At 38.2% G+C, this 7,128-nt stretch overlaps 1 long non-coding RNA gene across 1 annotated transcript; it reads left to right on the top strand.

Annotated features, from left to right (window-relative positions):
* Nucleotides 1-1,506: 1,506 nt before the first annotated feature.
* Nucleotides 1,507-3,656, top strand: LOC107826973 (uncharacterized). The gene is made up of 2 exons (XR_001657394.2): nucleotides 1,507-1,934; nucleotides 3,187-3,656. It is a non-coding gene; the product is annotated as an uncharacterized LOC107826973 (long non-coding RNA).
* The last annotated feature ends 3,472 nt before the right edge of the window (nucleotides 3,657-7,128 follow it).

Raw genomic sequence — 7,128 nt, 5'->3', positions numbered from 1 at the left:
CAATCCTTAGTTGAGGCACCATTTAGACAATCAGGGTACATAATTCCCGAAGAATCATGTTTTCCATGGTACACCAATCTCGACCTTTTGTTATTTTCAATAATGAAGTAGTATAGAGTTTTTGTTACAAATAACTCACGAAATTTTTCTAGTGAAAACTGAGGCAGAAAATTTTATTTGTTTGTTCTATTTTGGTGTTTGAGCAGGTTTTACCCCGAAGGCACGGGGTTCGAGATTACCAAAATAAGAAATCTCAATCCAAAATAAAGAAAAGGAAAGAAGTAAATCCAAAATGCAAAAGCGGAAGAAAGTATATAGATTGCTCAAGACATGATTGAAGTCACGAGCATTGCATGTCCTATTTTGATCAGAAGAAGTCATAGAAGAATAAACTAGCACCTGCAGCTAGCAAGCATCAAGGTTCAGATCAGAGTCTGCGTGAAGAACCAGCCAAGACTTAAGACCAAGTTTCAGAAGACTCACAGATAAATATCTTGTAACTCATAGCTGACAGGGTTTTTTAGTTTCTTTTTCATTTTGATTTCGGTGTAATAAGGAGTTCAGCAAGAAGGAACAGCAGCAACATCAGTGAAATCACAGCTTTTCGGTAGTCCCAGCTATCAAAACTTCCAGAACTATACTGACCTGATTCCTTTATAGTCAAGGATATATAGGCAACTTCCGAAGCAATGTTCGGTCAAACATTTTCAAAATGCTTCCAAATAGAGTGTCAAACGGGCAAATATTGCTCGTAATTGCTCACTTTATCTTTGCCCGAAAACTCTTCATGTTTCCGAGCAAATAGGGGCAGTTGTGAGCACGTAATTTTTTTCTTACGAAAATACTCCTACAAAATTCACAAAAAATAAATTTTCTAATTGTTTTTGATTTTTTATAGAATTTTTAGGAATTTCTTTTAATTGTTTCTTTGCATTTAGTCGCAATTTTTGTGCATATTTAATATCTTAAAGTCATAGAAAAACCATAAAATCTTCAAATCTTCGTTCCATATCATTTTAGGTTTAATTGCATTTTTAGAAATTAATTACTTATTAATTATAGAATTAATACATGAAAATAACAACAAAAATACATTAGTAACATTGCATGCATTATTAGTTAATTAAATTAGTTAATTATTAGAAAATAGGTAAGTAGGTTTAATTTTATAAATTAGATTTAAGTTAGGATTTAATTTAGGATTTTTATTAATTTGTTTAGAATTTAAAATCAAAGGGAAAAAAAAAGAGAAACAAAGAAAGGAATTAAGGAGTTTGTTTGATTTTACTTAGAATTGGGCCAAAAGCAATTTTAGTGGCCCAAATTTGCCCACAAATCTCACCCAATCCAATTACCCTACCCGGTCAAACCTTCAAGCACCCCAAACGACCCCGTTTTTGCGCCTTTTGATCTCAGCCCTTGGTTTGATCATCATCCAACAGCTGGGAACTAACCCTCCCCTTCCCTTAAAAGTGTCTGAACCAGAACCTAATCCTCTCCCCCCCCCCCCCAAAAGACCTCTCAAACTCATCTCTTTCCTTCATCTCTCAAAGACCCCTAAAACCTAGCCGCCACTACTCCCAAACCTATCTTCCGCCGGCGGCCAACCACCATTTGGTCTCAACTTTTCACTAGATACTCCCCAACTCTTCCTCAATCCAAATCTCTTATCCATTTTCTTTTAATCCGTCTTAAGCATGACCAGTAATAGATCTAAAATTTCAAAACGAGGAGCTTAAACTGACTCTTCCTTGTTTCATTCTCAAGAGCTGACTCGTTTTGATTCGAAACCTACACTGACAGATTTCTCTTGATGAGTGCAATCGATCGATGTTAGTTTTGATTCATTCCAAAATTATAAGAATACGGTCAAGTTATCGTCGGCAGGTTTGAAGTTGACATTCTTATGTCCTAGCAGTCGTTTGCCTTAGTAGGTATTTCCCTTTTCTTTTTTTCTTTTTTTTTTCTTTTTTTTAATTGTTTAATTTCGGATTAATTAATGAGTTTTACCTTGGATTGTTTGTTAAAATAGATTAATTAATAGATATGTTTAATCTTAACTGAAAATATGTTTAGTCAGTCTTTGAGTGCATTCTTGCTAATTCCTTAATTACAATTAAGTTTCAGTTTTCTGCAACTTTGTTCTGTCTTCTCGAGTGGGCTTTTCCTTAAGGCCAGATTTGCTTTGCTTTGGGCCATTGGCCAGGGCATTTGGCCCAGACTCAAGCAAATATCTCACTTCTAGAAGGGAATAGAAGGGAGTGCTTTGAAAAAGGATCAAACTTTAGAGGATTTAGGAGTCAAGAAAAAAATAAAAGAAAAGGGGGGATAAGGATAAAGAATTAACTGTAGATAGGCAGCTGGCATTTTTTTAGTCACAGATATTCCCTCCCATCTCTCATTCCCCCTGATTTCACGCTGAATTATTCCCTCTCCTGACAGACCCTCCCTCATTTTTAACATAGCATATATACACTCATCTGGAGAGATTTGAATACACAGATTGAGATACATGCACTATTCTCGGCAGAATATACACACTCCCATCCTCACTGATTTCTCTCTAGGAAAACAATCTGAAAATTTCAATTTAGATATAGAAAACAAAAAAAAAAATTCAAATGTGTTTTTGTTCTTCCAATTCCTACTGGTTTTGCTTCACCTTTTCTGGGATTTCAAGTGGTTTTCGAGTTATGGGATTGTTGGCTTAAATTGCTGAATCTATCACTATTTTTCGCTGCTAGATTTCACCTTTCTTTTCCGACCTAATCTGATTCAAGTTTCTGTTGTTGTTCTGCCTTTAGATATGTAGCCGTTCAAAACTGTGATTCCCTATTAGAGTTAAATAAAAAATTGAGTTGTTATGATTTGTTTGTGTTGGCTTTATAGATTCAACATGATTTAAATTTAAAGTGAAAGCTAATATGTTATGCTTTTTTCATGTTTGGCTTTATAGATTCAACATGTTTTAGGTTTCGAAGTTACTCGGAATTCTTTTTCTGTTAATCTGTGGTATGACTGTATAGTTGGATTAAAACTCAAACTATTGAATGCTTATTGGTAGTTCATCACCTGCTGTTAGCATGCTATTCTTCAAATTAATAGTTTGTGCTTGAAGTGACATTAGCAGTGATAAGAATATGTCTAATTTGGTTATTTCTTTGATTGGTGGTTGTGTGCCATGAGACTGGTTTGCAAAGCTAGCCCAATGGCTATTCTTTTGTAAATCAGGGTGTGAAGGAGAAGGAAGCATATGGCTCAGAAATGGCTACTCTCGTGAAGGGTTGATGTAATAGAATGCCTAAGACTATATTTTTTTTAACTTAGTAATTGTATCATTCATGTTAGGTTTTCGCTGTAATGTAAAATTATTAACTCTTTAGTTATGTATTCCCTGAAAATTGGCAGAATTATCTAGTCAAAATTAGATTCATGTTAGCATTAATGATTAGTGGAATTGGTTTAAAGCTCTGAACCTTGGAGAGCTACAGATTTGGGCGTGATTCAAGTAAGCCCAAAAGGGTTTGACATGTTTACCCCTGCAGGCCTACTAGCTAGTCAGCCCAATTACATCATGACTAGTGGTTCAATGTATTGCTCTCTATCTGTTAATTGATTCGAAATAATCATTTATATTATTATAGTTTAATTAGAAATTCGACAACATCCACCAATTTTAAATTCGTTGTTTACTGATGATTTCCTTTTGAAAGAATATGTTAGGCTTTGGGCTAAGTCTATTTGTTAGGAGAAGTAAAGCTACTGGTTTTCTTTTGAATGGTTGAGTTTATAATAAATATCAAAATTTCTTTGATCAATGTTATCAACCTACTTCTCAATGCATACCCTTTCTTGTCAACAATGGTTCAAAAGTCCATAACCTTCATCAAAATCTCAAATCGTAGGGCCAAATTGAATAATATCATAGCATCGTATTTTGCTTTAGGGACGAATATTAAACCATATTGATCATGGGTATGGTTCCCGTGGCATGGTCACGATATATAAACTCCAACTCAAGTGCGCGTTTCACGCGACATGACCTCAACTTCAAACAATAATAACACATGTTGTAAATCGTTGGCGCATTTCATGTGACGCGATTCACAATATGAACAAAAATAAACGAGTGCGCGATATCGCAACTTGTTCAAATAAATCCCATAAATACTAAAAGCAATTGAAATAATTAAAAAGTGGTTAGAAAGTTAAAAATGCACAATAAGATTTAAACATATAATAAATCAGATAATTAGGCCAATTATTAATAGTTAAGCGACTGTGCTAGAACCATGAAACTCGGGAGTGCCTCACACCTTCTCTCGGGTTAACAGAATTCTTTACCCGGTCTTCTGTGTTGACGGACCATAAAAATAGAGTTAATTTACTCTATTTGGGATTTTAAAGTAAACCGGCGACTTGGGATACCATAATAGTTATCCCAAGTGCCGACTCTGAATTAAACAAATAATCTCATTTCGAAAAATATCACTTTAACTGGAAAAACTCCCTATTTCCTATCCCTCGGAAAAAAGGAGGTGTGACACCCCGAAATCCATAATGCAAGCGCGAAACATATCCTCCAATATCTGAATAGTGCGTTCGGATTGTCCGTCCATCTAGGGATGAAATGTTGTGCTCAACTCAACATGTATGCCCAACTCACATTGTACGGTCCTTCAGAAGTGCGAGGTGAACTGCGTACCTCGATCAAAAATGATAGACATAGGCACACCATGAAGACAGACGATCTCGCGAATGTAGATCTCAGCTAACCGCTCTGAAGAATAGGTAACTGCTGTGAGCACCTAATTTTAATAGTTAAGCGACTGTGCTAGAACCACGAAACTCGGGAGTGCCTCACACCTTCTCTCGGGTTAACAGAATTCTTTACCCGGTCTTTTGTGTTGACGGACCATAAAAATAGAGTCAATTTACTCTATTTGGGATTTTAAAGTAAACCGGCGACTTGGGATACCATAATAGTTATCCCAAGTGCCGACTCTGAATTAAACAAATAATCTCATTTCGAAAAATATCACTTTAACCGGAAAAACTCCCTATTTCCTATCCCTCGGAAAAAAGGAGGTGTGACACCCCGAAATCCATAATGCAAGCGCGAAACATATCCTCCAATATCTGAATAGTGCGCTCGGATTGTCCGTCCATCTAGGGATGAAATGTTGTGCTCAACTCAACATGTATGCCCAACTCATATTGTACGGTCCTTCAGAAGTGCGAGGTGAACTGCGTACCTCGATCAAAAATGATAGACATAGGCACACCATGAAGACAGACGATCTCGCGAATGTAGATCTCAGCTAACCGCTCTGAAGAATAGGTAACTGCTGTGAGCACCTAATTTTAAAAAGGAGGTGTGACAACTGCCACTGGAATAAAATGTGCCGACTTGGTCAACCTATCCACAATGACCCATACCACATCGAACTTCTTCTGAGTCTGTGGGAGTCCAACAACAAAATCCATAGTGATACGCTCCCACTTCCACTCAGGAATCTTTAACCTCTGAAGCAAACCACCATATCTCTGATGCTCTTACTTTACTTACTGACAATTTAGACATCGAGCTACATATGTAAATATATCCTTCTTCATCCTCCTCCACCAATAATGCTGCCGCAAGTCCTGATACATCTTGGCGGCCCCCGGATGAATAGAATACCGGAAACTATGGGCCTCCTCAAGAATAAACTCACGAAGCCCATCCACATTAGGCACACAAATACGACCCTGCATCCTCAAAACCCCATCGTTTCCAACAGTTACCTGCTTAGCACCACCATGCCGCACCATGTCCTTAAAGATAAGCAAATGGGGATCATCATATTGACGCTCTCTGATGCGTTCATACAAAGAAGACCGAGCGAATGTGCAAGCTAGCACTCAACTGGGCTCTGAAACATCTAACCACACAAACTGATTGGCCAAAGCCTGAACATCTGCTGCAAGCGGCCTCTCACCAACTGGATATACAAAAGGCTACCCATACTCACTGCCTTTCTACTCAAGGTATCGGCCACCACATTAGCTCCAACCACCTCATCTGCCTCAAGTTGATATCCTTTTGTTTGAACAAATACTATAGACTCCGATGATCCGTGAATACCTCATACGACACGCTGTAAAGATAGTGCCTCCAAATCTTCAGCGCATGAACAATGGCCGCCAACTATAAGTCATGAACATGGTAATTCTTCTCGTGAACCTTCAACTTACGTGACACGTATGCAATCACTCTGCCTTCCTGCATCAATACCGAGCCCAATACGAGATGCATCACAATACACCGTGTAGGATCCTGAACCTGTGGGCAACACCAACACTGGCGCCGTAGTCAAAGTAGTCTTGAGCTTATGAAAGCTCAACTCATACTCATCCAATCATCTGAATAGGGCACCCTTCTGGGTATTTCTAGTCATTGGGGCTGCTACGGATGAAAACCCCTCTACGAACCGGCGATAATAACACGCCAAACCCAAGAAACTCTGGATCTCGGTAGCTGAAGTATGTTTAGGCCAGTTCTGAACTTCCTCAATATTCTTAGGATCCACATTTATGCCCTCTGCCGATACAACATGCCCAAAAAAGGCGAATGAGTCTAACCAAAACTCACACTTTAAAAACTTGGCATATAACTAGCTATCTCTCAGAGACTGGAGTACAATCTGAAGATGTTGTTCATGCTCCACTCAACAGCGGGAGTAGATCAAGATATCATCAATGAATACAATCACAAAAGAATCCGAGTAGGGCTAGAACACCCAATTCATCAAATCCATAAATGTTGTTGGGGCATTTGTCAACCCAAATGACATCACTAAGAACTCATAATGTCCATATCGAGTCTGAAAAGCCATCTTAGGGACATCAGATGCCCTAATCTTCAACTGATGGTAGACAGACCTCAAATCAATCTTCGAAAACACTTTGGCACCCTGAAGCTGATCAAATAAATCATCAATCCTCGGCAGCGGATACTTGTTCTTGATAGTGACTTTGTTCAATTGCCGATAGCCTATACACATCCTCATCGATCCATCCTACTTCTTCACGAACAACACGGGCGTACCCCAGGGTGAGACACTAGGTCTAATGAAGCCCTTATCA

This window comes from Nicotiana tabacum, chromosome 17 (assembly GCF_000715075.1).
Source record: "Nicotiana tabacum cultivar K326 chromosome 17, ASM71507v2, whole genome shotgun sequence".
Classification (NCBI taxonomy): domain Eukaryota; kingdom Viridiplantae; phylum Streptophyta; class Magnoliopsida; order Solanales; family Solanaceae; genus Nicotiana; species Nicotiana tabacum.
This window is presented reverse-complemented; position numbering and strand designations above follow the sequence as displayed.